Source organism: Clarias gariepinus, chromosome 1 (genome assembly GCF_024256425.1).
Source record: "Clarias gariepinus isolate MV-2021 ecotype Netherlands chromosome 1, CGAR_prim_01v2, whole genome shotgun sequence".
NCBI classification, from domain to species: domain Eukaryota; kingdom Metazoa; phylum Chordata; class Actinopteri; order Siluriformes; family Clariidae; genus Clarias; species Clarias gariepinus.
In genome coordinates, this window is record NC_071100.1 from 16457895 (window position 1) to 16485878 (window position 27984).

The window sequence follows — 27984 nt, forward strand, 5'->3', positions numbered from 1 at the left end:
TGGATTGAATACATCTGTCTGTGATTAGTTTATTTTGCCATGTCTATGCAGACTGGATGATATGGATGACGTAAACTTATAAACTTTTTAAATCGCACTGGAAAAAAGCATCTGTCACATGCCTAAATGTAATAAAAAGTTATGGAAATAATTATGACAGCTACAAGAAAGAAATTATGTGACTTATACAGAACAATAGGTCTGAAACCAGTCGCCATGTTGCACTGTAGGGAATCAACCCTACGTAGATTTTATAGCTTTTTTTTCCCTTGAGGATTTATGTTTGACTTCTATTTGTTTACACAGTATAATGAATATTAAAATTTATAATAATGTCAGTTGTAGAACATATTTACATTTTGTACCTAATAGTGCTGCCCTCCCTGAGACCCAAATAACATTGTACATTTGAACATGGAACAAATTAAGAACAATTTATTTTTTAAATGTAGTATATAAATTAAAGCTTTGATCAAGAACTAACATCTGTTTTGTTAAACAAGGCAGTGATGCAGAGAGATGTATCAGTTTGTTTCTTTACAATACAGTAAAACCTTGGAATGCTGAGTAACTTAGTTTACGAGTGTTTTGCAAGATGAGCCAAAATGTTTAAATACATTTCGACTTAATAGTTTTAAACTTAGTTTTACAAGTAGTACGCGTGTGCTTTGTCTGTCAAGCATCAAATGATCACAACTGAGCCAGTGATTCTTCTCACTCATGCAGTGTGGGATTGTGGGTTATCGTCTCTCATGATCAGGCTCAGTGTGCGTGCATCACTTGTATAGTCAACATCTGTGTACGTCTACTGGTACTATAGCATTGTGACCATGTGTCTGTCTGTGTGTGTGTGTGTGTGTGTGTGTGCGCGCATGTATGTGCGTAAAGCATTATTTTGTGTCCAAGTGTAGTAACTGTACGTTAGTCACTGTACGGCAATAAAGACCTCTGTAAAGAAAAATGTTTAATAGGCTGTAGCAGTGTCCTACGGAGGTGATTCTGTTAAACAACAATGCAATGTCACAGTTTAGACAACAGCAGTTTCGTTAGTGTGTGTGTGTGTGTGTGTGTGAGAAAGTCGTCCCACACAATAACCCCCCTGCCCCTCCTCCTCTCACCTCACTCACACCAGCCCGATTCTTTATAAAGGTAAAGTGCAGGTTAATTTGTTTTATTTTTACTTTATATTTTGTATTAATTATTTTTAGATAAATGTTTTTGGGGTTGTAGAACAAATTATCTGAGTTTCTATTATTTCTTATGAGGAAATTAACTTTGATATACGAATGTTTTGATACACAAACACACTTCCGGAACAAATTACTGTATGCTCACAATCCAAGGTTTAACTGTACTCTATTTTTTAATGTTGTCAAGGTATGTAAATGAGTATATTACTGATAAGACAATTAAAGACTCACTGTGCACTGTGATGTTGAGAGAATTACTGCGTCCTCCAGATTCAGACTGACACCAGTAAACTCCAGTGTGTGATGTAGAGAGGGAGCTGATGTTACATGTAGATCCTGAAACTAATGAACAATTAAACAGTGTCTCATTTGTGTATCCTCTCACTGTCCATCCAGTAGAGTCTCTCTGGTCCTTACAGCTCAGTGAGAGAGAGTCATTAGTAAAGTGTTGAGTTCTGCTGGGACTGATGATCAGAGACACTGGAGGAGATTCATCTGAAACACAAATGATTGTGAACAGAACATATTAAACATGCATGATGTAATCAATTAACAATAGACAGACAAACAGACAGATAGATGGATATTGATGGATATCAGTAATTTTATTCCTTTAAATCCTAATAATAATAATAAAATCACACACAATAGATGTTAACGTATTTCCTCACCAGTGACACACAGAGGCTGTGGTTTGCTGTAGTATGTGTGAAAGACACTCTGCTTTGCACATATAAACTCCTGTGTGATTCAGAGTAGAACGGACTAAAAGTGTATGAGCCTCATTGCATACTGTATGGAAAGAATAAACCATGAAGCGTGCTTATCCAAGCAGTGCTCAAAAACGATAGAAAACTAAAGAAATCAAATACTGAAAGCTTGCCAAAGCTTATAACATTTATTTCACCTAAAAATCAAAATAAATTATCTGAAGAGGAGGAAGACCCAGATATACCACCCCCTGAACAAGCTGCAGCGGCACCTGTCACTACTTTTGCCGGCAGCTCAGATGCGTGCCCAGTACCTGATACCCAGCACCATAATCTACTGGTAAGCAAAATCGTGCTTTCTAATGACTCAGCGGTTTGGACTGAGAAAATAACTGACCAACAAAGATGAAGTATTGTCAAAAGGGCACCAGTTCAAATAAAGGATTCTAATTTTCCTCAAAACAGTGACAAAATTCCTCGACAAAATTTTCTCTAAAGAATTAAGAGAAATCGTTTAGTTTATTCAGTCAGTAGTGATGTTTTGTTTTTGTTGTAAGCTCTTTGAAAGGGGAAGCAACTCCTCACTTTGCAGTAATGGATTTAGCTCATGATGTAGGAATCTGGAGCAGACACTGGGAGACACTGACAGTCAGGACAGGATTCTTGGAGTGAGAGCAGCTGTTTATGTTTTTCTACATCACATACAGTATATACAGTACACCTGCAGAGATGTTACATTACATCTACAAGGAGAATCTCTTGGAGCTTTATGACAATTTAAGCATTGCCTTGCATTAACTGTTAACATTGTCTATCTTGCCTCAGGAGAGAGAAGCTTTTCCACTTTAAGGCAAATGAAACTTATCTCCGGTCCACAGTGTCTCAGGAACCAAAAGTAAAACAAAGAAAGAAAAGTGTAGTGTAACTAAATATAAATCATATAAAGTATAAATTATAATTATCAGATTGTCCCCAAGTGATCAAGCAGAGGGTGGTGATGGCAAGGAAAATCTATCTGAGGAGGCAATAAGAAGAAACCTTCAGAGGAACCAGACTCAACAGGTAACACGTCCTTATTTGGGTGATAACAGATCAGATAGACCAAATTGCTTTTATTAAACTTATTTATAACTTACAAGCAACATACATCTGTGTTTAAGGCAGTCTGAGAAAGAATACATTCGGGCCTAGTGGGAAAAAAATGCCACTGTTTGTCTGCAATCAGATACTTAAACCAAAGCAACTCTAACTTGGGTCAATTTTCATTTGGGTAATAACACAACTGAGCACACAAAACATGTGATACATGAACAGACCCTAAGACAGTCAAAACACACAGTCTAGTCTGAAAAATGGCACATTCTGACGTCAATCAGCTGTCTAAACCTTGACACAAAAAGGTGTGGTCGCTAGTCAGAGAGACTGACTTTTTCTTTGTATGTTACATCCTCTGGTTGTGATGTACACTAACGTTTCATACACACTTGTGTAGTACGGAGCTGCCAGGAACATAACCACTACAGCGAGCATGCTGTATGTCTGTAGAGGATGTGAAAACATGCAAATAGTGATGTTACTATGACACAGAAGCTCCAAAGCTTGTATCGGGCAGAAAGGGGCGTGTCCAAATAAAGCCTCGATTCGAGGTGTGTGTGAGTTACCCAAGAGTCATGTGACCAATGACAAACGAAGTCTTGTGTTTCCCAGAATCACGTGACCAACTCGTTTAGCGCTTAAGTAAAAGCTCATGCACTCCAGTTAATTTTCAAGTATTCAGAGATGTTGATTATGTGCATAAACATTTCCTTGAACAGTGCAACTACATCTACATATTACTTGTGCTGCTTGTGATGTTACGATCTAGTTGCTACACAAGATTTGTCCACTAGATATTAGTACAATGAGCTCTTGAATGAAGCTTCATGAAATGAATCTTTTGGTGCAACTATTGGCTGGGAGAAGCCTCGACACCTAAATGAAGCTTCATCTGGCCCTCACTACATGCAGAAAGTAAAATCAATCTAATAACTATCCATTCTTAAACTCCCTGTTGTATCCTAAGATTGAAATGTTTGGACTTTTCATACGGATTCATATTCCTGATTAGACCGCAGCCATGTGTATATTCATGCTGAAATGATTCCAGACACAGTGATTCATTCTCATTCAGCAACGCTCGTGGAAAAGTGTGTCACTACAAGACTTGTTGGCAAGGTGGCCTAGCTGAAACTGACCATGTTGTTATTAGAGTTAAGAGTGTGTGTTGGTGTGGATGAGGCCCCCATTGGGAAGACTTTGTTCTGATTATACTGTTTTCAGATCATGCAGCACTCTCTAATCTTCTTAGGCTTTCAGACTCGGCACCATCATTACCAGTCATTCGACTTTTCTTTGATGTTGATGATTATCTGAATTCATTCACCCTCACGCTGGTCATTACTTAACACACCAATGCTTAGAAATTATACTTTTTCTTTAATGCAAGTGTGTAAATATCTGGTGTGATGATTTAAAAAGAAGCTCTACTGAGCATCTCTTACTCACCAGTAACATTTACCCAGAGTGCATCACTGCTGTTTGTGTAGTAGACTGGGTTTCCTCTTCCAGCTCTGCACCTGTACTGACCTCCATCAGAGACACTAACTGATCTGATAAAGTAGTGAAATGTTCCAGTCTCAGTCTCAGTGCTCTGTGTGGGTGTGATCCAGTAAAACCTCCATCCAGCAGACCGCAGCTTCAGTCTACAGGTCAGAGTCACTGAGTTTCCCGTCAGTGCAGCTCCTTTAAGGTCTGATGTGAGTTCAGGTTTAGGTTTTTCTGCGGGAAATGAAATACACAGTTTATGATACAGAGCAGGTTGGTCTTGGGAGACATATTAGGAAGTTTGAGAATTTATCTTATTTTTTATCACTGTGTTTTGCTTAAATATCAATTAAAGTGGGTTTTGTTACCACATCACAACAAGTAAACAAATGAATAAATGTACATTATTTATATGAGTTATATGAACACAGTAAACTAAGTAGAAACGTAGAAGTTGTGTGTGTATGTTAAATAATAAATAGAGTGTGCTTTTCTGTCAGTGTTGGGTGTAATGCGATACAAAGTAACACGTTAGAGTACTTGGATTACTTTTTTGATGTAACTTGTAATCTAACGCGTTAGGTCCGTCATTTAAGTACTCAGTTATTTAATTATATTTTTAAGAATGTAATCCGTTATTTAGACAATTTATGTAATCCGTGAGCCAGACAGCAGTCATTCCCAATCTCTTAGTGTGTGTGTGAAAGTCATCCTACAACCCACGCCCCCGATAACCTTTTATCAGAAAGTAATACTGTAATGTAACTGATTACTTTTTAAACACAGTAATTTTGTAATGTAATTAGTTACTTTAAAAAGTAAGGCCCCCAACACTGTTTTCTGTTTGGCAGTTTGGGTTGACACACACTGCTCACAGTGTGTATTTAAAAATCATCTTCATTCAACTAAACTTACAGATCTTTACTGTGAAGCCACAGCGGTAAAACCTTAAAACCATTTTCTCAAACATGCAGAATCATGACAGTGGCGTCAGCTTCCATGCCCATATTTCACAGATATTTTAATCATTTTCTAACAATTTAAAACAAAATCAAAAAGAAAATGATGCTCCAGCAGTCAGACTGGTATCAGAAAGGTGTGATGCTTCCTGTCTTTAACATTAATTAAAGAAATGAAAGGCCTTAAAAAAGGATCTTCAGTTCTCTGGGCACTTTTTAAGAGGGTAAATGTTAAAGCTAGGCTAACGGCTAACTGCTAATATCTAACATAGCCTTCTCTAGCTCTTAAGACAGAGAGAAAAAACTGAAAGAAAATCAAATTTGTCAGAATGCAGGATCTGGGCTTGAAAGTTAACACACACACAGGGAGATTTATAAGTCATGCAGACTCAGTTAAAAAGGAGTGTAACTTGTGGCCTTTAAATGTAAACAGACAGAAGGAAGCTGAAAATCCACTCACTCAGAAAAAATGACGCTAATGGCTATGAGTCTCACCACCGTATTGTGCTTGACACTTGACTTCTGTACATTTTAAGCAATTTGGTCACAGTGTTATAGTAAACAGTACACGTGTGCTACATGACACTCTATGATACTTGGTACTTGTAAATCAAGACTTACTCGTTTTTCAAGTGAAAATTTATTTTTAAAAAAATCTTTGCTTGTCTTGTGGAACATTCACAAATGGCAGGGAAAATAGGAAAAGAGAAAAACAGTACAGAAGTTTCAAAAACCTATAACTTAATAAGTCTAACGCTGATTAATTAACAAACTAACTAAAATAAATAAATAAATTAAAAATCCACACTCTAGATCAGCAAAAAAACAAAAAAACAACCATCATCTAAATTCATTCTAACGTGGTGAAAAAATTATTCTTAAATGCAACCTGTAAAAGTCGAACTGATTTACTGATCTGAAACAGCAAATTCACTTTCAAATGAGTCCCACAAGGTCATTACCTCCACCTACAAGGTCATGTGTACCAGCACCCACATTATAACAACACACACACACACACACACACACACACACACTCACCTGATACAGAGAGTGTAACAGGATCACTGGTTTTTGAGATCTGAGAGTCACTTCTTCTCGTCCCTCTGCAGGTGTATTTACCCCCATAATGACTCCAGTACTGTCCTGTAATATCCACTGTAAACTCCTGTGTTGTGCTGTGTGGGGTCTGTGTGTTATCATTCTTATACCAGCTGTATGTCCACTTAGTGTCTCCTCCTGTCTGTATGTTACACCTGAAAGTCACTCTCTCTCCTCTGTACACCTGTGTATCAGGATTTATAATCACCACAGGTTTAATCTCTGTAAGGAAACACACACACTACTGTTTATATTTAGAAATTAATTTCCAAAACTATGAGGAAATTATTTTATTTTTATTTTTAGGATGAATTTTTAAAACATTCAAATGCATTAACATTTAACAGAGAATTCATGTTTCCATTCAGAGTGTAGATACAGTAAATCTGTTCACATGTAAATGATTAAACTCTGTCACACTACAATCACTACTGATGAAGTAAATGTAGATCACAATTTTAAATACAGACTCAACACTAAATAATCATCTCACTGTACTGACAATTCACATCTCGTCAGGTTTAAGAGAAAGAGAGTCTCAATTGTTACGTTTTATACAAAAAGCTTCCAGCAGTCACCAGCTGTTTGATGTATAAACATCTGGATACGAGCTGTAGGAAGTGTTACTACATAAGGAGTCAGGAAGCACAATGAGGGGTGTTTAATGCTCAGAGAGGGAATGAGAATGTTTAGATCATATTATAAAACCTCACACATAAACACTGTCCATGCCTGAATTACAGTGTGTTAGTTATCATGACCTGTGATGAAATAAGTAAATACAATCCTGTGGGATTTACAGGGAATAAAAACCTTGTAGATGTGATTAAGAGAATAATTCTGTAAATAATACAGTAAAAATATAAACAACTACCGTTTAACACCGTTGTAATTTACAAAAAAAAAAAAAAAAAACAGTTTAAATCAGTCATTCTCTGCTAAATGAGCCTTTTAAGATTTTTGTGCGGTTGTTGATTATGGTTGATTTCAATCCCAAATACCAAATAAAAAACAATTCTTTAACTGACGATTCATTATAAGACTTTTTTACACAAATTTTATTTACTTTTTTGTAATGCACTGTTTATATATATATATATATATATATATATATATATATATATATATATATATACACACACACACACACACTCTCTCTAGATCAATTTATATTAATGAGTGTATAACAGTTTGTGGAACAGAAAATGCCAAACTACACACATCATCTTTATTTAAAACATATTTGTAAACTTTTAAAATGATCTTTAAAAAAAAAAAAAAAAAAAATAATAATAATAATAATAATAATAATAATAATTGTTTCGCCTTAATATTAATGTAACTGGGTAATGTCACGTCACAAATCAGAAATTAGGGGAATCAGAGTCTTTAAGATAAAAAAAAGTGAGAATTAAAATGAAACAGAAACGAACTATAAAGTGTCTATAATGAGACACAGTGAGAGTGTAGCTCTTTAATAAACAAATGAACAAATCTGAAAGCTGAAGTTGGTGCAATACTTTATATATTATAAAAACTAAAGTAATAAACTGTCACTCACCTGGTACAGTCTGAGAGCCAGTGACTCCTGATTCTGTTACAAAAACAAAGACATATGTATAAACTCATTCTAAAAACCATTATTTAAAGATGTAGTAAGACATTAAAATGTAAAACAGTATCTGCTCACGTGTCAGAGGTGGACTGAGTCATTTCAACAATCACTACTAATGAAGTACGATGTGGAAAACTGACTCAGTGCCAGAATTAATCGAGTTACTATTCTGAAATTTCTAGATCTTTGTCACTATTGGCTCGTGTCTGAGTTAGAGTGTGTTTGCTGTCCTGTTGTCCTGACTTTTCATATATTTAGAAACATTAAGAGTCAGGATAGGAACTAAAGATAAAAGATTAACAATAATAATACAGAAATCTTAAAAAAACAAAGATTTATTTTATTGCTTTTTTAATAGGATTGAGAGTAACTTGGTCTGCAAGTGTTTTGCAAGACAAGCAAAATTTGAAAATAAATATTAACATGATAAACGAGCGACGTATTGCAATACGAGCAGTGTGTATACACTGTGTCTGTCGAGCGTCTTGTGATCACAACTGACTCAATGGTTCTTCTCTCTCGCGCGCGCTGTGGAATTGTGGGTAATCATCTCCCATGCTTGGTCTCAGTGCGCGTGTACCATTTAATATAACATTGTGACCATGTGTGTGTGCGTGTAAAAGCATTTCTTTTATTTATTTTTTTCCGGTCTTTAGTAACTGTGCTGCAACAACGGCCCTCGTAAAGAAAAGGTTAAAAGACTGTAGCAGTGCTGGAGATGAGTCTGTTTAATGACAATGCAACATCACATTTCTGTGAAATCCTCAAAAGTCGGCAAAAGCGAGTGTCATTAGAGAGGTTACATGTTAAAGTCACACAGAAAGGAACAGAATCAGGCTGATGTTAGTGAGACAGAGAGAGAGGAGAAAGAAGATGAGGGTCTATCTGTATGATATAAACAGCAGAGTGTGTACAGGTGAAATCTTGTCCTGTTTACAGTTTTCAGCTTTCTCCTTCTGCACATTGGATTGTTATAAGGTGTACAGTGATATGACCAGCACCCAAATACTTTCAAAGCACTCAAACGCAGTCTCTATTCCTCACGGACGATGGATAAAAAGGCGCGCAGGAAACAAAACCCTTAAAAAATTAATATACAACTCGGCCAAATCCTGGCCAAATCACAGACATGCTGATTCACTCAGGACTAATATTATCTCAGGACTAATATTATCACAGGACTAATATTATCACAGGACTAATATTATCACAGTATCTCTGTGTAATTTGTGGAGGATTTTTTTACTTTACAAATTACAGTCATGGCCGATTCGCACAGGATCAAGATCACAAGGATACAATCACACGAGGTCCCCGGGTAACACTAGTCCCGTGTGAACAGGACATAGGACAGTGTAGCCCAGTGTAGTCACTCACCTGATAAGGGATTTATATATTACTAGCTGTGCCTGAAACTTCATTCCAGTGGAATTTTGGAATTGTATAGTTATTGCAAATCGACACAGACTTTAACTCTTTAAAACACAATTGTACACTCATGAGTGCATTTTATCATTTTAAACAATGAGTGTGATGAGCAATTAACTACAATTTTTAGGTGTTACCGAAAATCACTTCCTCTGCGCACTACCAAAAAACTGATACCATTATGAAAAATATACTATTGATACATCTATAGCTTATAAATAAAGTATTTGATTAGTTTAGAAGAAGAACCGAGGTTTATTTATTAATTTTCTTTACAGATACCCTGAAGTGCACAAAATGAAAGTGCAATTTTTTTATTTATCTTAAATGTACAGACACAACAACTTTACAGTTTTATTATTAAATATTTACTGCCTATATATGCACACACATAGACAGGTGTTCACTATCTAAAGACCAAAAAATTAAAAATTCAATAAATTGAACACGGCGATGGCAATTAAAAAAAAAAATAATAAAAACATAACACGCCTTAGCATTACATCACTGACAAACTAAAAACAGTAAATTAACTGTGTAAATTACACAGTATATTAATACGGTACACTCACTCTCTTATCGTCTATACCGCTTTATCCTGTATTCAAGGTCGCGGGGACCTGAAGCCAATCACAGGAGGGTTAGGGCATGAGGCAGGGTACACCCTGGACAGGGTGCCAATCCATCGCAGGGCACACACACATACACACACATACACACACTCATTCAAGCATTACAGGCAATTTGGGATCCCCAATAAGCCTAACATGCATATCTTTGTACTGTGGGAGGAAACCAGAGTACACGGAGGAAACCCACCAAGCACTGGGAGAACATCATGCACTCCATGCACATGGAGACGGGAATCGAGCCTGGCTGGGAACCCGAACCTGGACCCTGGAGGTCCAAGGCAATAGTGCTAGACACTACACCACCGTGACACCCTAATGCAGTGTCATCTAAATAATGCAACTAAGTTTTTTGCATCATTTATTCAGTACAACTTAACCACAAAACAAAGACTTTGCAGTGAGGACAGTGAGGAGTGTCTCAGCAGTGTCACTGTCTATGTACTGTAGAGAGAATACAGTGTCTGAGACGCACCTGAGACACGACTTACTGAGCCGCTGAGAGCTCATCTCCTTCCTTACATCACTGCACTGTCTTAAACCACAGACCCTGCAGCAGACAGTGAGGACAGCTAGGCTCATCTGTGTCTCCATCACAAATATTTACAACACACACTGCATCGGCAAAGCCACTCCAGCATTGTGGTGTGTGTGTGTGTGTTTACACACACGCTTTATCATTCTGCCATCTGGAAATTGGTGATCAAACACTCGGGACCACAGAATCAGTTTCTTTCCACAAAACATCAGACTTCTCAACACCCAGGAAATGGGGGGACGTGCACACACACACACACACACACACACACACACACACACACACACACACGTACACACACACACACCCCTTAATGGATACTACTCTATTTTAGTCTCCATGTAATTTTTTTATTTACATTCTTTATCTGGTTATTAAAAGATTAAACATACAGTAATTTATTGATCTGCGTTACGGCTGCAGCACTCGTGTTCTCTGTGTACTACAGTATAATCTTCTGTTAGAATAATGTTTATATGTGAGGTCTTGTGTAGTTCTGTGTTTTATGGAGCACCATGGTCCTGGAGGAACTTTGTTTATTTGCACTATGTACTGTATCCTACTGTATGTGGGTGAAATGACAATTAAAGCCACTTTGACTTTGATTTGTCTGTGAAAAAAAATCCATGGCAACAAAATATGACATGAAATAAGGAGAGCTGCACCTGTAACACATTACACTTAATTAATGTTAATTAAAGTTGAATCAGCTCCTTTAAGGTCTGACGTGAGTTCACGTTTAGTTTTTTCTGTAATAATGAAACACAGTTGAAGATGTCAGGTTGTCTTTACCCAACTAATGACTTCCAGAATGAAATGTTTTTACTGTCTCGGAGACGCTAAACCACTTCTTCAGTTTTAGCTTTTAGCTGGACACACGATCAATTCACTGAGATCAGAAGTTGAGATTTACTTTCCTTTGTCCATCATGTTAACAGACATGTAGCATGGAGATAACAATAAGAGCATGGAGAGAGAAGATTAACAGAGACATAGTGTCATGACCGAGTCTACTTTTATATCTCAGCAAATAAGCAAAATTAGACAATTACAATTAAAATATATAGAGACCATTTACATGAAATTAACTGAGAAAAAAAGTTCCAATCTGCCTTTAAAGTCCTAAACAACATGTACAGTCCCACAAACCTTCATTTCTCATTAAATAACTTCAGTAATCATGTTTAATCTGACAGAAAACACAACATTACTAACTGCCCACCATTCGCCACGGCATGTGGTCTCTGATTGGCCAGCTCACTATACGGGGAACATTTTCCACCAATCACAACACACACACACACACACACACACACACACACACACACATTATGCAAGCAGGCCACTTTTAACATTTTCATTATTCTGGTATTTAAATCTGGTTAATACTGATCACTGAAAGTCTATATGCATATGCTTCCACGCACACACACACACACACACACCTGTTATTATTCCATAACTTTTATTGAAACACACTCCCTCTCTAATCTCTAGAGTCTCTTACACTCAGTGTTTCAGTATAAAATCTCGCCCCTGGTCCTCTTCACTCATTCACACTCAGACTCTCCACTCGAGCATGGTGATGTTTCTGAAGCAGTAACTTTATGAAGACCATTAAACAGCCTCTCAGCAGCTTATTAAAAGAGTTTTACAGGTTTTTGTGACATTTTCCACTAAATCTAAACTAGTGTTGTTCCACTTGATCTCCAGCTCAGCTCACACCGGCCCTGCTCAGCCGTGCTCACACTGTCTCTCTTTAACTTTAATACAATCATCTACAGGAAACACTTCTCTGTGTCTAACTGTGTAAATGTTACTGTATTGTGATGCTGATCACATGGTGTTTATATGTTCAGTGTTGTACAGAATCACATGAGAGAAAGTCTCTTACTCACCAGTAACGTCTAACTGGAGTTCATTACTGTAGTGTGTGGTGTAGACTGGTTTTCCTCTTCCAGCAAAGCACCTGTACTGACCTCCATCAGAGACACTACTTGGGCTGAAGGTGTAAGTGTGTGTATCAGTCTCAGTCTTATATTGGCTGCTTTTCTCCAAGTAAAACCTCCATCCAGTAGACTGTGGTGTCAGTGTACAGGTCAGAGTCACTGAGTTTCCTGTCAGGACGTCTCCAAGACTTGATGTGAGCTGAAGTTTAGGTTTTTCTGTTAGAAATGAAATACAATTATAAATTGTGAAGTAGTCTTTAGTGCACTAATAACGTCTACAGTAAAACAGTAATATTATTTCTGTGATGATGCAAAACAACTCATGACTGACTTTAAACTGTTGTAGAATTTACATTTAGATGTGATGAGAATAATAAAAGGATATTAAATATAAAGCTTCACTGTGATTACGGTGAGAGTCAGAAAATATCTGCTGTGTGATAGATATGGGAGTTTAGAGTCTTCAATAACTACCTGGACTCCATATTAACATCAATTAACATCAGCTGTTATAGCTGAACTGACTCCCACCCTACACACTGTATAAATGCAGATCATTTACTGCTTTCTGTTTCACCCAAATGAGGATGGGTTCCCTGTTGAGTCTGGTTCCTCTCAAGGTTTCTTCCTATTATCATCTCAGGGAGTTTTTCCTTGCCACTGTCGCCCTCGGCTTGCTCACCAGGGACAACCTGACCATTTTGATTCATACAAATTCACATTTCATACAAACTTAAATAATTCTTTTGACTATGTAAAGCTGCTTTGCGGCAATAAAAATTGCTAAAAGCGCTATACAAATAAAATTGAATTGAATTGATAAAGCAAGTCTTTAATCTCTCTCTCTATACATCACTTTATCTTCATGGGAGTTTAGTCTAAAGATTACTTTGGAAAATGAACAACTACACATCTGGCTCCAGAAATGGTCTGGTATTTTTTTGTTTCACATTTTGTGTTTTATCTTAACATTTAAATTAAGAAGTATTACCACCTCACAGCAAGCAAACAAGCAAATGACTGTACAACATTCAAATGATATGAACACAGTGCAGTAAATAGAAATCTGCACTCAGTAGGAGGTCTAATTAACATTCTCTATTTAATATTCTCCCTCAATCACCTGCTTATTTACACATTTAATATAACCATCATTTAATGCACATATAATACAGCAACGCCTCATTTAGCCATAATTCCTGGATGTTGTGATGACTGGAAGGATTGTGATTATTCCTATAGTAACCAGTTATTAAAACAATTAGATGCTTTAAGATAAAAAGTAAAAAATAAAAAGTAAACAGAAGGAAACTATAAACTCATTATAAAGAAACTCCGTTACAGTGAAAAAGCTGTAATATATAAAAACCCATAATAAAAACTAACAACATCTGTAATAACACACAGTTATAACACACTCACACACTCACCTGATACAGAGAGTGTAACAGGAGCACTGATCTGTGAGAGCTGAGAGTCACTTTTCCTCGTCCCTCTGCAGGTGTATTGACCCCCGTGAGTGTCTGTAACTGAGCTGATGTCTGGGTTGACTGGGCTATTGTCTCTATACCAGGTATATGTCCATTGAGTGTCTCTTCCTGTCTGTATGTCACACCTGAAAGTCACTCTTTCTCCTCTGAACACCTGTGTGTCAGGCGTTATATTCACCACAGGTTTAGGACTCACTGTGTGAAAGAAAAATACCCTTTTAATAAATTAATTAATTGCTAACAGCATCATTTAATAACACATCAAAATAAAATACAGTATATGTAAAATAAAATACAGTATATCTACACTTTGACAGTATAATCTCTCTCATTATTCCAGACTTTACAGCATCTTACACTCAGTGGTTTCAGTATAAAAATTACATCTTACTCATTAACACTCATGTTACTATACAACACACATTAACATCCTTTATATTGTCTTGAATGGGGGTTTGACCCACATACTTAAACACACACACACACACACACACACAAACACACACACACACGCTCTCACACACATTCATTGTTTTATGTACAGATGTGGCCATTAAGATTGCGTGAATTTTCCCGCGAGATGCCGCAATTTAGCGCGCGGCGTGCCGCGATTTGCTGCAACATTCGGGAATTTAAATAAATGTTTTGTGCTTCACTGAATATTCGCCAGATGGCGCGTGGAAGGACTTTATCTAAAAGCCGGATCAAGTACTGTACAACGAAGAACTGTGTATAATTACTTAGTCTAAAACAATATTGTTCCCAATGCTGAAGCAAACATGAATTTTATTTTGTTTTACAACAGATATTTTATGATGAATGTGTGTATATGTGCTTCATATTATTTTCATAATGATGAAATGAGATGCCCAAATTCGTGCTTTAAAATTCCTAATACGTTTCTTATATAGTTTTTGTAATGTTTTAACAGGGACAAAACAGTGAAAGACATGGCAATGTCTCGGTTTAAATGGTGTTGAAATTAATTTAATTTCCTGATAGTAGGCTATCTGATAGTCTTAACTATGCGAATGTCCTGATTCGTGAATATGCCAACATATCTTATTTAAAACGTAAAAATGTGTCGACATCATCAGAAGACATGAATGAACAATATTGTAGCGTTTTACCGCCGGAAAGGATGGTGGAGAGACAAGTGAGCTTACTTGCTGCCCAATGCTTACTTTATTAAGCACAGCACTGTATGGCATGAGCAGCACATTCACACGAAAACCACATCCAATTTAGCCTAAGCATAAACCGGAGCACATTCAACACGTCACGCACACACACAACATGGCCGAAGCCACCACCCCAAATACCCTTCCCCAACAGGGCGAACACACAGACATCCCTGCAAGGCATGCTGGTCGTCAGCCGCCGCCCCGCCCACGCCACAATATATATATATTATCATAGTAAGTAAATATTATTTTATGAACACGAACTTCTTCTGGCTTTTTATAATAATCATCATATTTGCTGTTTGTGTCCAGCATTGAATAATTATTTTATCTATTATTTAACCACGGCTGGAAATAATAGCTGGAATGTGGTGTGATTGTGAATTTATGACTGAAATAAAGCTGTTTGTCTTTTGTTAAATACTTTCACTTTACAAAAGGCAGCATTTTTATCAAAAGGTTGATAAACGCGTGTTGTACACTATATACAACGCGAGAGCGCGCTTAGTTACTCACTTCTCACCTTTCATGTAGGTCTGCTCGGACTTATTAATTTGTTTTAAACCCCTCAAAAAGGCGTGTGTATACAGCTCAAAACCTCCATCAGTTATTAAAGATAGCATCTATTTAGAAAAAATGCCCCAGTGATTTCGGAGCTTCAGGAAATCTCCCGGCGCTCTGCGCATAACACCGGACCAACTCATGTCGGAAAGAATTTCTAAACGTTTTCTAAACGTGGGCTATTGTTTTTTTTACTTATAATATTTGTTAATTTAATTTAAATGAGGTTTGGGCTCAAGACTTCGATTCGGCATCGTGATTCTCCTCTTTAATTTACTCCATCGTTTTAATCAGCGCTCAGCCGCATGTATAAAGTTTTCCAGAGCGCACCGGCAGAAGTAGACTAATGATTATAAACGCATCGGGAAAACAGCAAGCAGACTGACTCTGACCATTTAAAAAAACGTTTGCGTTCATTTTCTGAACTCAAGTTCACCAAAAACAATGCAGAACAGCGCACCTTATTTGCTTTCAAACATTTACAAAATCACAACGTTTTTTACGTTATTGTGAGTGCGCTTAAATAAAAGTTGAGTCTTATAAAGGCCATGTATTTTTATACAGTTTTATTATATAGTTTTTGCACATTAATCTGAGTCCTCATCTGTTTCATTTTTGAGGACAGTAGTTTTTTCAGCTACTGTCTGTTTTTTCACAGCATGCGCCCAAATCAATATCACTCCTCGCTCACTAGTTAGGCGGCCTCCCCTTCAGATATGCGAAGAAGCGGGGCCGCGGAATTAGGCACGGCTGGTAAGCTCTCGTTGCTAATGATGCGGGCTTGCAACCCGCGCTATAAAATACTTGGGGTTTGTTGGTTTACAGTGGATTTTACTACGCGGTGTGAGTAAGACGCGCGCGCAACAACGTGTAAGTGCGGCATGCAAGCGGGGTGAATGGAACGCGCCCCAGGGACTTTAAAGAAGAGCCAGCGCAAGCGGACGGAGGCAGGAGCTGCTGTCGGCGGATGGCTGTCGCACTCATATTTTATAGTGCGGGGTGCAAGCCCGGGATTATTAGCAAGGATAGCTCAACAGCCGTGCCTAATTCCGTCATGTCATGTGGGCATTATAAGATTTGTATTGAAAACTTCTAACTAAAAAGTGGCAGCTGGCACGCCTAAAAATAGACGCAGGTTAATTTTTGTATAGCCTAAATAAAAATCCTCCTCTTTAGTGCTTCCTATTCCTATTAATCCTGGGTTGTTGTTCTTTTAGTGTGTGTGTGCTTTACAATGCCAGACAACTTTCAAATTCAAATTATTCACTTTCCCCAAGTGTAAATCATCTGTTCTCACCTATACATTCAGAGGAACTGTAATGCACCTCTCCACACTTTAAAAAACTCTTGAATCTGAGGCTCTTCTGAAGACTTTCAGTGATTTAAATTTGTGTAATTTTAATCTTCCAGATTCTAAAGTTGACATTGTTACCTTTTTTAATCCTTGAAATGGAAGAAATTTATATTTTCCTTATGATAGCATAAATTGCATTGTTTTTAGTCAAAAAGGCCAATTTGTCTTTTCCTCATAAAGTGTTTAGGTGAAATTCCACCTACAGATGTGGCCATTAAGACTGCGTGTGTTTTCCCGCGAGATGCCGCAATTTAGCGCGCGGCGTGCCGCGACTTGCCGTAAGCAACATTCGGAAATTTAAATAAATGTGTTGTGCTTCACTGAATATCCGCCAGATGGCGCGTGGAAGGACTTTATCTAAAAGCCGGACCAAGTATTGTACAACGAAGAATTGTGTATAATTACTTAGTCTAAAACAATATTGTTCCCAATGCTGAAGCAAACATGAATTTTATTTTGTTTTACAACAGATCTGTCATGATGAATGTGTGTATATGTGCTTCATATTATTTTCATAATAATGAAATGAGATGCCCAAATTCGTGCTTTAAAATTCCTAATACGTTTCTTATATAGTTTTTGTAATGTTTTAACAGGGACAAAACAGTGAAAGACATGGCAATGTCTCGGTTTACATGGTGTTGAAATTAATTTAATTTCCTTATAGTAGGCTATCTGATAGTGTTAACTATGCGAATGTCCTGATTTCGTGAATATGCCAACATATCTGATGCCAACATATCTGATGATGTCGACACATAAAAATGTGTCGACATCATCAGAAGACAAGAATTAACAATATATATTATCATATTAAGTAAATATTTTATGAACACAAAGTTCTTCTGGCTTTTTATAATAATCATCATATTTGCTGTTTGTGTCCAGCATTTAATAATTATTTCATCCATTATTTAACCACGGCTGGGAATAATAGCTGGAATGTGATGTGATTGTGAATTTATGACTGAAATAAAGCTGTTTGTCTTTTGTAAAGTACTTTCACTTTACAAAAGGCAGCGTTTTTATCAAAAGGTTGATAAACGTGTGTTGTACAGTATATGTTTGTACAGGGAATGTTTGATGTCATGTGGGCATTATAAGATTTGTATTTAAAACTTCTAACTAAAAAGTGGCAGCTGGCACGCCTAAAAATAGACACAGGTTAATTTTTTTATAGTCTAAATTAAAATCCTCCTCTTTAGTGCCTCCTATTCCTATTAATCCTAAATTGTTGTTCTTTTAGTGTCACTATAGTGCTTTACAATGCCAGACAACATTCAAATGCAAATTATTCACTCTCCCCAAGTGTGAATCAGCTGTTCTCACCTATACATTCAGAGGAACTGTAATGCACCTCTTCACACTTTAAAAACCTCTTGAATCTGAGGCTCTTCTGAAGACTTTCAGTGATTAAAGCCTCTTTTTAAATTTGTGTAAATTTAATCTTCTGGATTCTAGATTCTAAAGTTTACATTGTTACCGTTTTCAATCCTTGGAATGGAAGAAATTGAGATTTTCCGTATGAAAGCATAATTTGCATTGTTTTTAATCACTCTATACACAATAATATTCTTTGGTATTTTTATTTAAATAAAACGTTTATGGGGCTATCTTGGTTTAATTCTCGTGCCTGGTTTAGGTTTAGTATTTAGTGCGCACCGTATCTGTTATTTTACAACTGTATCATAACACTCTGTAACATAACCTTTTATTTGGGGTAAGTGACTGATGTGCCTAACATTTTTCATCTGAGCCTTTTGTTTCACTGAATAATCCACGACCGCGACACCCCTCTCTCTCTCTCACACACACAGAGAAGACCAAATCAAGTTCAAGTTCAAGTAGGCTTTATTGTCATTTCAACCATATACAGTTAGTACACAGTGAAACGAAACAACGTTCCTCCAGGACCAAGGTGCTACAGTGGGAGCCACGTCAAACAGCCGCTTGGAGCATGATAGGTCCATGACAGGACCGTGACAGGACCATGATCGATCCGTGCACGGAATGTGATCCCCCGCGATGACGTAGTTAACGATGCCCCGCCCCATAAACGCCCCCATGCGCTTTCTAAAAAGATGGTTGCAATGCTGTATAATTCCGCCAGATGGAGCATTGACTGCTTCAGTTAACTGCAGTGTCCAAGCAGCCGGTTACTATATTTGATATATATATATAACATAACTTACGTCAACATAGTTTCATAAATAGATCATGTGGTAAAAAAGAGGGATAAAAAACGATTCATAAAACAGATTTAAATCCCTCAATACACAATCCATGATGCTTATGCTATTTTTAATTAATGATTAAATTAATTAATAAAACTACTTATTGCAATATTTTTCATGACATCCTTATACTTAAAGACGGTAACATCTGTAATTTATCTATACCAGTCGTTATAGGTACGGAATACAATGCGGGCTATGTACAGTATTTTACATTACGGTGTATTTTATCTATTTCCGTTTAATACACTGGTAGATAATATTTTGCTGCAAAGTAACGCTTAAAATTTAACTTCTGCTTGGGTTTGTTTTCGTTATATTTTTTATGTTTTCGCTAATGTTTTTTTTCGCTGATAGTCAAAAATTGGCATAACAAATCGATTAATAACGCATAATATATGAAACAAATATCTGTCCATACGGATCAGTATGTCTTTAGTCATTTAACCAGTATAACGTCTCCCATTAAAGATCTGATGGGACATTAATCACTTATCACTACGGTGAATAGATGCGGCTGCAGAAACAGATTAAATCCCCATAAACATTCACACTTGAACACAATACTAACAGAACTAAACAGTTCCAGAGGGTCAGCGCCTGTTATCAGGACAGGAATCACCTACTGGATAGTACTGTAATTTTTACTGCTTATATATTTTTTGCCATAGTTTCATTTGGTTTTACGCAATTTCATGTTTTATTTGTTTGTGTGTACGTGTGTGTGTGTGTGTGTGTGTGTGTGAAAGAGAGAGAGAGAGAGAGAGAGAGCGTGCGCGTGGGAGAGGGCTTATATTGTGATTTATTCAAGGTTACTAAAGACTGGCTTACTACTACTAATAAAATTATTTCAATGTAACCCACGGGTCTCAATCACAAAATCAGCCAACGCTGTAAACAGATGACAAGACAAATTATATAGGCTACTCTGAAACGTTAATTTGAACATTAAAAAAAAAAAAAAATATATATATATATATATATATATTTTTTTTTTTTTTTTTTTACGGGGCTTCTCAGTCTTTCGTTAATTTTACTACTGACTGGAAACCAATGTGGCTTATTAAAGATGCACTGTTTTATTGGACATGGGTGTTTTGTAATGTTCTGCAAAATAAACCCTGTCTACGGTTCGAATATACTGTGAACGTCTCGAAGTCACGTCTCTAGATCCTTCTGCAGTAATGTTATCGTGGTGTAAATTATTAACGTATCGATGTATTTCACTTGCAGACAAAATAGTCTAGTAACGAAAGTAATGAATTCGTCACTACTCTTCTCTTACGCAGCACGGCTAAAAAGATAAGAAAAATGACACCAATCCTGCCATGATGCTACCCTGTCCATACACAACACTGGCTGGGGAGATGAACTCAGACTTTACAAAACTTACTATTATTTCATGAGATGAAATTAAGCTAGGATGAAGAGAACAGAAGTGAACTCTCCTCTGTGTAATATCTAAGTAGAGTGTAACTGGATCAGCCACAAAATGCCCCCCGTCTAACTCTGATTAGGAAAAGCTCACGGACACCAAACCTGCAGCACTTTGGTGTAATTTTTATTATCTTTTTAGCCGTGCTGCATGAGAGAAGAGTAGTGACAAATTCGTTACTTTTAATAACTTGATGTTTGATTGAATATTATATAATTTCCAAGTTTGATAGTGTCGATTTTAGAGTGCATTACGTGCGATGCGAAAAGGAAGTAAATAAACACGTAGCAATGCAAAGAGGACAGAGCTGCGAAATATTTAAGCAATATAAATTCAACAAAGTGTGATCATAATGGTTGTTGTTGCTGCTGTTTAGGTAATTGGTTCCACCGTGTTACTGAACGCAACTGTGTTCACAAAACCGAGCGGAGGGAAAGAAAAACACTCGCTAACGCGTTTGAATGAAAAGGGGCGGCGGCTTTTCTTTGAAGATAGCGATTGCGTAATGGGCGGCAATCCGTGGCAGGGGGGTATAACACACCTCTGAACGTCCTTTGTCTTGTAAATGATTATCTTCGTTCACCTTCCAATCCCCCACAACGCACACACTGTTGCTATGTCTGTTGGGGCACTTGGTTATACACAGCACCTTAATGTATGAAACACTTACTTCCTGGTTTGTTTTATTTTAAATATTGCTTATTACCTTTTCCCGCAAAATAAACATTAAACATAAACAACATGTTATCATTGTGTAAATTAACATATTGGTGTCTTTTAATTAAGGACAAAAACATACCCTGCGCTTGTGTTTAGGACTGATGCTGAACAGCTGTGTTCTTAGGTTTAATCAACGATTTACAAGACAACAGTTAAAGCGGTTGTGGATGAGAGGTGTGTGTGTGCGCGCGCGCTCCTGCATTTCTCCGTTGGTTTAACACAAACATTTTGCGCACAGACAAGTAAGTCTGAAGTACCCCTCCCCCCGCCAAACACACACACACACACACACAGAGCAATTAGCACCATGTCACAGTCAGTATTCTCCACTGAGGTTTCTTACCTTCCAAGTTTGTCTTTGCTCTTTTAATGGATTCTTAAAACCCCCCAAAACATTATACTGAGAAAAAAAATGATTATGGGTCACAATCACAAACACAAACTAGCACAGATACATATGATCAAGTGTTTAACTGTTGTTTTCATTCGTTTCTATAACCAGTAATAATAATAATTATTATTATTATCATTATTATTAGCCCAACTCTTTGACTATTTAAAACAACGTCGGGTCCCATTTTTTGCACATTGAAGTTGTTGGTTTAAGTAAATGTATTTTTAAATACACAAACAACCCCCAAACAATTAAAACACGCACACATGACTTTAAATATAAAATTTATTCTTTCAAAACTAGTCAAAAGTAAAAACAAATAATTTGTATAAAACAGGTGAAAACATGTTTAATTTTTGCTTAAAGGTCATTAAAATACCCGGATAACACCAGCTGCTTATCAGTCTCTATCTGGTTCTTTTATATTAAAATATTATTTTTTAAAAATATTAAAGATGGAACTGTTTAATTCTTTATTTCCCCCCTAAAGTATTAGACGTTTTGCAATTCTATGTTCAGAATATACAGTAGACCTGACCAAACATCATTCTAAAGCTGTTGCACTGTCATCCCTCCTACAGCTCCCTTTAACAGCTTGTTCAGGCTCCTCCAGTAGCTCCAAAAGGCCAACCGTCATCCGTCTGACCCCCCAATCCTCCACAGCGGAGCCCTGATTAAAGACAACAGGAGAATTTAGTGAAGACAAAGATAAATAAACTTTACAGAATATCTAGTTGTAATAAATATAAAAGATATTAGTAAACCTACACCACAAAGTGTGTAAAATACTGTTTTGGGGAATTCTGGAATGTAAATAAACTGGGATAACTTTAACCATTAAACTTTGTTAGTGTTAACCCCGGTTTGTCTGTATTATCGTCTGCATTAAATTAAAATGCGCTTTTCATACAAATAAGTTAGGCGATATAACACTCGTATATATTAGTTCATCTCTGAAGCCAAACTATAACTTACCCAGTACTGAAGCCCCCCACACCTCCTCACACACACACACCTCCCCCTCCTCACACTCCTTAACTGATAAACACTTCAGAGTTTTATCCAGTTCGGTAACTAAGCGCTCGCGCTACCGCGCAAAGTCACGGCCAAATTGAGAAAAATATAAACCCGGTTATGAGCGTTTAGCCCGCGAGCTCCTGTACATCTATCCTCAGCTTGTGTCCTTCATGAACTGCATCACATAATATTCACAGAAATAACCTGCAGATTAACTCTTACCCAAAGAATAAATAAATGCTGAATTAATCCAGACAACACGCGGTCAGATTCTAAAGGCATTGTTATAGAGCACAAACACTCTTCATCCGGTAGTGCAGCTTTTGTAATAGGGACATTAATAGTATTTTCGAAGCTTTAGTGTCTTTTTTAGTTAAAGAGGAGTGACATTGTGAGTTTGTGACACTGACAGTAAGCTGTAATGTTAACTCCAGACTTGGTAAACAGATCATTAAGTTATCTAAAGTTACATCTGACCGCTGCTGGTGCTGCCAGTGATTTTCAAAACGGCCGGTAAAAAAACTAAACTGGAAAATAAACTGTAAACTAATCCCAAACAAATTTTATAAATAAAAACACCACTTACCGCGAATAGTCCATTAAGCCGCCATCTTCATCTCTAGTGCAGTTTGGCAGCGTCAGTTCGGTGGGGGTGGGTTGTTAAAATCACGTGATTGCAACTCAGCGCAACTAAATTGCTGGCTTGTGTTAACGGGTCCTTGAGAACGAAGCGCCATCTAGTGGTGGAACCAGGTAAATGCATAAATAGGGCTTGAATGGGCGTGTTTACTGTGAAATCTTGACACGCCTTTCTCGAAGAAAAAGGAGGGGGGATTACGGCGTGCATAAGGCAGCCGTACGCCATTCGTACGCAATTCACACTTCCGCGGCTATTTGGCGTGGCTCCATCTGTACATGCAACATAATTTTACAACATAAATTAACATAGACACTAAACTAGCTAACCAAGAGGTCTAGTTAGATGGCTAGCAGAGACAGAACAGAGAGACCTAACAAATTACAACATAAATTAACAAAAACTAACTAGCTAAGTATAACATTTTTACAGACAACATAAAGTGCATGTGCAAATGTGCAAACAAGAGCAACAACAAAGTGACAGTGCGCAACCACGACATAACAGAACATAAAATATGGTGTTGAGGTAGTGGGTAAACATAAACATTCTTTAAAAACAGCAGCAAGAATTGAGGAATTAGTGCAAAAATTATTTCAGTAATGATCATTGTGCAAAAGATAAGCAGTAAGGCATTTACAGGTTGGTGTGTACGATAATTTGGTGGTGTAGGTCAGTGTGTCTGCACTTGTGTTGATTAGTCAGTCCAGTCCCCATATTTTGAGGTAGTTGAGTTAAGCTGTATGATAATGTTTGTGTGTGTGTGTCCAGTCCAGTCCAGTCCCTTTTTGTTGAGGATGGCTTGTGGAAAAAAACTGTTGCACAGTCTGGATGTGTGTGCCCGAATGCTTCTGTACCTTTTTCCAGATGGCAGGAGTGTGAAGTGTGTGTGAGAGGGGTGTGTCCGATCAGCCACAATGCTGGTGGCTTTGCGGATGCAGCGTGTGGTGTAGATGTCTTCAATAGAGGGACGAGAGACCCCAATGATCTTCTCTGCTGTCCTCACTATCCGCTGTAGGGTTTTGCGGTCCGATATGGCACAATTCCCAATCCAGACAGTGATGCAGCCGCTCAGAATGCTCTCGATAGTTCCTCTATAGAAGGTGGTCAGGATCGGTGGTGAAAGCTGGGCCTTTCTCAGTCTTCTCAGAAAGAAGAGACGCTGTTGGGCTTTCTTGTGTAGGGAGCTGGTGTTGAGGGACCAGCTGAGGTCCTTCTCTAGGTGGACACCCAGGAATTTGGTGCTTTCGACGATACCCACAGAGGAGCCGTTGATGCTCAGCGGAGAATGGTCGCCTCATGTCCTCCTAAAGTCAACAACCATCTCCTTTGTCTTGTCAACATTTAGAGACAGGTTGTTGTCTTTACACCAGTCCGTTAGCCTCTGCACTTCCTCTCTGTATGCTGACTCGTCGTTCTTGCTAATGAGACCCACCACGGTCGTGTCATCAGCGAACTTAATGATGTGGTTCGAACTGTGTGTTGCTATACAGTCGTAAGTCAGCAGTGTGAACAGCAGGGGACTGAGCACACAGCCTTGTGGGGCCCCAGTGCTCAGTGTGGTGGTGCTGGATGTGCAATTTCCGATCCGTACTGACTGAGGCCTACCGGTCAGAAAGTCCAGGATCCAGTTGCAGAGGGAGGTGTTCAGGCCCAGCAGGTTCAGCTTCCCAATCAGTTGTTGGGGGATGATAGTGTTGAATGCTGAGCTGAAATCTATGTACAGCATTCGAACATATCTGTCCTTCTTGTCCAAGTGTGTGAGAGCAAGATGTAGTGTAGTGGAGATGCCGTTATCCGTTGAGCGGTTAGGACGGTACGCAAATTGCAGTGGGTCCAGTGAGGAGGGCAGCAGGGTCTTGATGTGTCTCATGACGAGCCGCTCAAAGCACTTCATGATGGTGGGTGTGAGTGCAACGGGACGGTAGTCATGGAGACAGGACACAGTAGACTTCTTGGGCACGGGGACGATGGTGGTGGCTTTGAAGCACGTGGGAACGACGGCGCTGCTCAGAGAGATGTTAAAAATGTCAATGAGAACATCTGCCAGCTGTTCAGCACATTCTCTGAGCACTCTGCCTGGGATTTTGTCTGGTCCAGCAGCTTTACGTGGGTTGACTCTGCGAAGAGTTTCTCACCTCAGCTGTAGTGAGACACAGCACCTGGTCGTTCGGAGAAGGGGTGGTCTTTCTCGCCGCCACGTCGTTCTGCCTGTCAAACCGAGCATAGAAGTTGTTTAGCGCATCTGGGAGGGAGCCGTCACTGTCACAGGCAGGTGATGTCGTCCTGTAGTTTGTGATGGCTTGTAAGCCCTGCCACATGCGCCGTGTGTCGCCGCTGTCCCTGAAGTGATTGTGGATTCTCTGGGCATGTGCGCGCTTTGCCTCTCTGATGGCCTGAGAAAGTTTGGCCCTTGCTGTTCTGAGGGCCACCTTGTCTCCCGCTTTGAAGGCAGAGTCTCTGGTCCTCAGAAGTGCACGCACTTCCGCAGTAATCCACGGTTTCTGGTTGGGTCGAGAAATGATGCTCTTGGAGACAGTGACGTCATCGGTGCACTTGTTGATGTAGCTGGTCACTGATGACGTGTACTCCTCCAAGTCAGTGAAGTCGCCGTAAGTTGCAGCCTCCCTAAACATGTTCCAGTCAGTGCTCTCGAAACAGTCCTGAAGAGCAGAGATGGCTTCTGCTTGCCAGGTTTTCACCTGCTTCAGAACCAGTTTTGAGCGCCTGACGAGTGGTCTGTATGCTGGAATTAGCTTAACAGAGATGTAGTCTGAGTAGCCGAGGTGGGGGCGGGGCTCTGCCCGATATGCGCCGGGGATGTTTGTGTAAACAAGATCCAGCGTGTTTTTTTCCTCTCGTTGCAAAGTCCACATACTGATGGAATCTAGGAAGCACTGACTTGAGATTTGCATGGTTGAAATCTCCAGCAACAATAAACAGTCCATTCGGGTGTGTATTTTGCAGTTCACTGATCTTTGTATACAGTTCCGATAGCGCTTCCTTAGCATTAGCGCTAGGTGGAATGTACACTCCGATAATGAAAACAGTGGTGAATTCTCGTGGTAAATAAAAAGGTCTGCATCTAACAATCACAAACTCCACTAGCAATGAGCAATAACTAGAAACTAGCACAGAGTTCTTGCACCATTTCGTGTTAATGTAAACACATAAGCTGCCACCGCAAGTCTTACCGCACAGAGCTGCATTTCTGTCAGCGCGAAACGAGGCTAGCCCGTCTAGCTAAATAGCGGCGTCCGGTACTCTGTCGCTGAGCCATGTCTCCGTGAAAACAAAGACACAGCAGTCTCTAACCTCACGCTGTGTAGCCTGCTGGAGTCGGATGTAGTCCAGTTTATTGTCCAGGGAGCAGACGTTAGATAAGATGATGGACGGGAGAGCCGGCCGGCTAGGGTTTGTTTTTAGCCTAGCACAGACTCCCGCCCGCTTGCCGCGCTTCCGCTTCCTCGCACACCGCTTCCGATAACCCTTCCTCCGGCCTCCGGCATCAGGCAACGCCGAGGCTTCGAGGCCTGGTTCACGCAGCAAGCCGAGGTCGCAAGCTTTTCCCGCAGCTCATCGTGGATATCATTAACCGGGTTATTTAGGTTGAAAAGTGTCTGGCTGTTGTATGTACGGACACCAGTTGCAAAGATATCCATACACATAGAAAAATAAACGCGCTACACACAAAACGTAAACAACGTAGCACCATTTTGGCTCCAGAGCGACCGCTGCGTGCTACTGCCGCGCTGCCATCTTGGATCCCAGTAAATCATTAGCACGTCCCTCAATCAAACAGCGCAGCCATTTACTTTCTATCCATTTACCTACATCTGAACTGAGTCGTTTACATAAATCACTGATCAATAGCTCATCATATCAATTTATTCATACAGATGTACCTGTTTTACATGGAAATTTACTGTTACTGAATGATTTAATCTGACAGAGCCATCAGAACAATGGCAGCTGGAAGACCTAAAACACATGCAGGATTATTTTATATAATCTAAATAAAAATGCTTTTCTAAACGTGGGCTATTGGTTTTTACTTACAGTTGTGTAAATTCATTTAATGTTTAACTTGTATTTCATAAGGTTTTGCCAGCGGTGGTACTGCGCAACGGGAGTCATTATTTACTATTAAAGGAAATTATGATGATCTGCCACGGCATGCGCCTGTGATGGGTGTGTTAATTATATTAATTAACATTAATATAATTTCAGGCTTGCTCCACATTATAAAAGCAAGG

At 38.6% G+C, this 27984-nt stretch overlaps 1 pseudogene; it reads right to left on the reverse strand.

Moving 5' to 3' along the window:
• The window catches only part of LOC128520456 (Fc receptor-like protein 5), a 74417-nt pseudogene that overhangs the window by 2598 nt on the left and 43835 nt on the right, over positions 1-27984 (reverse strand).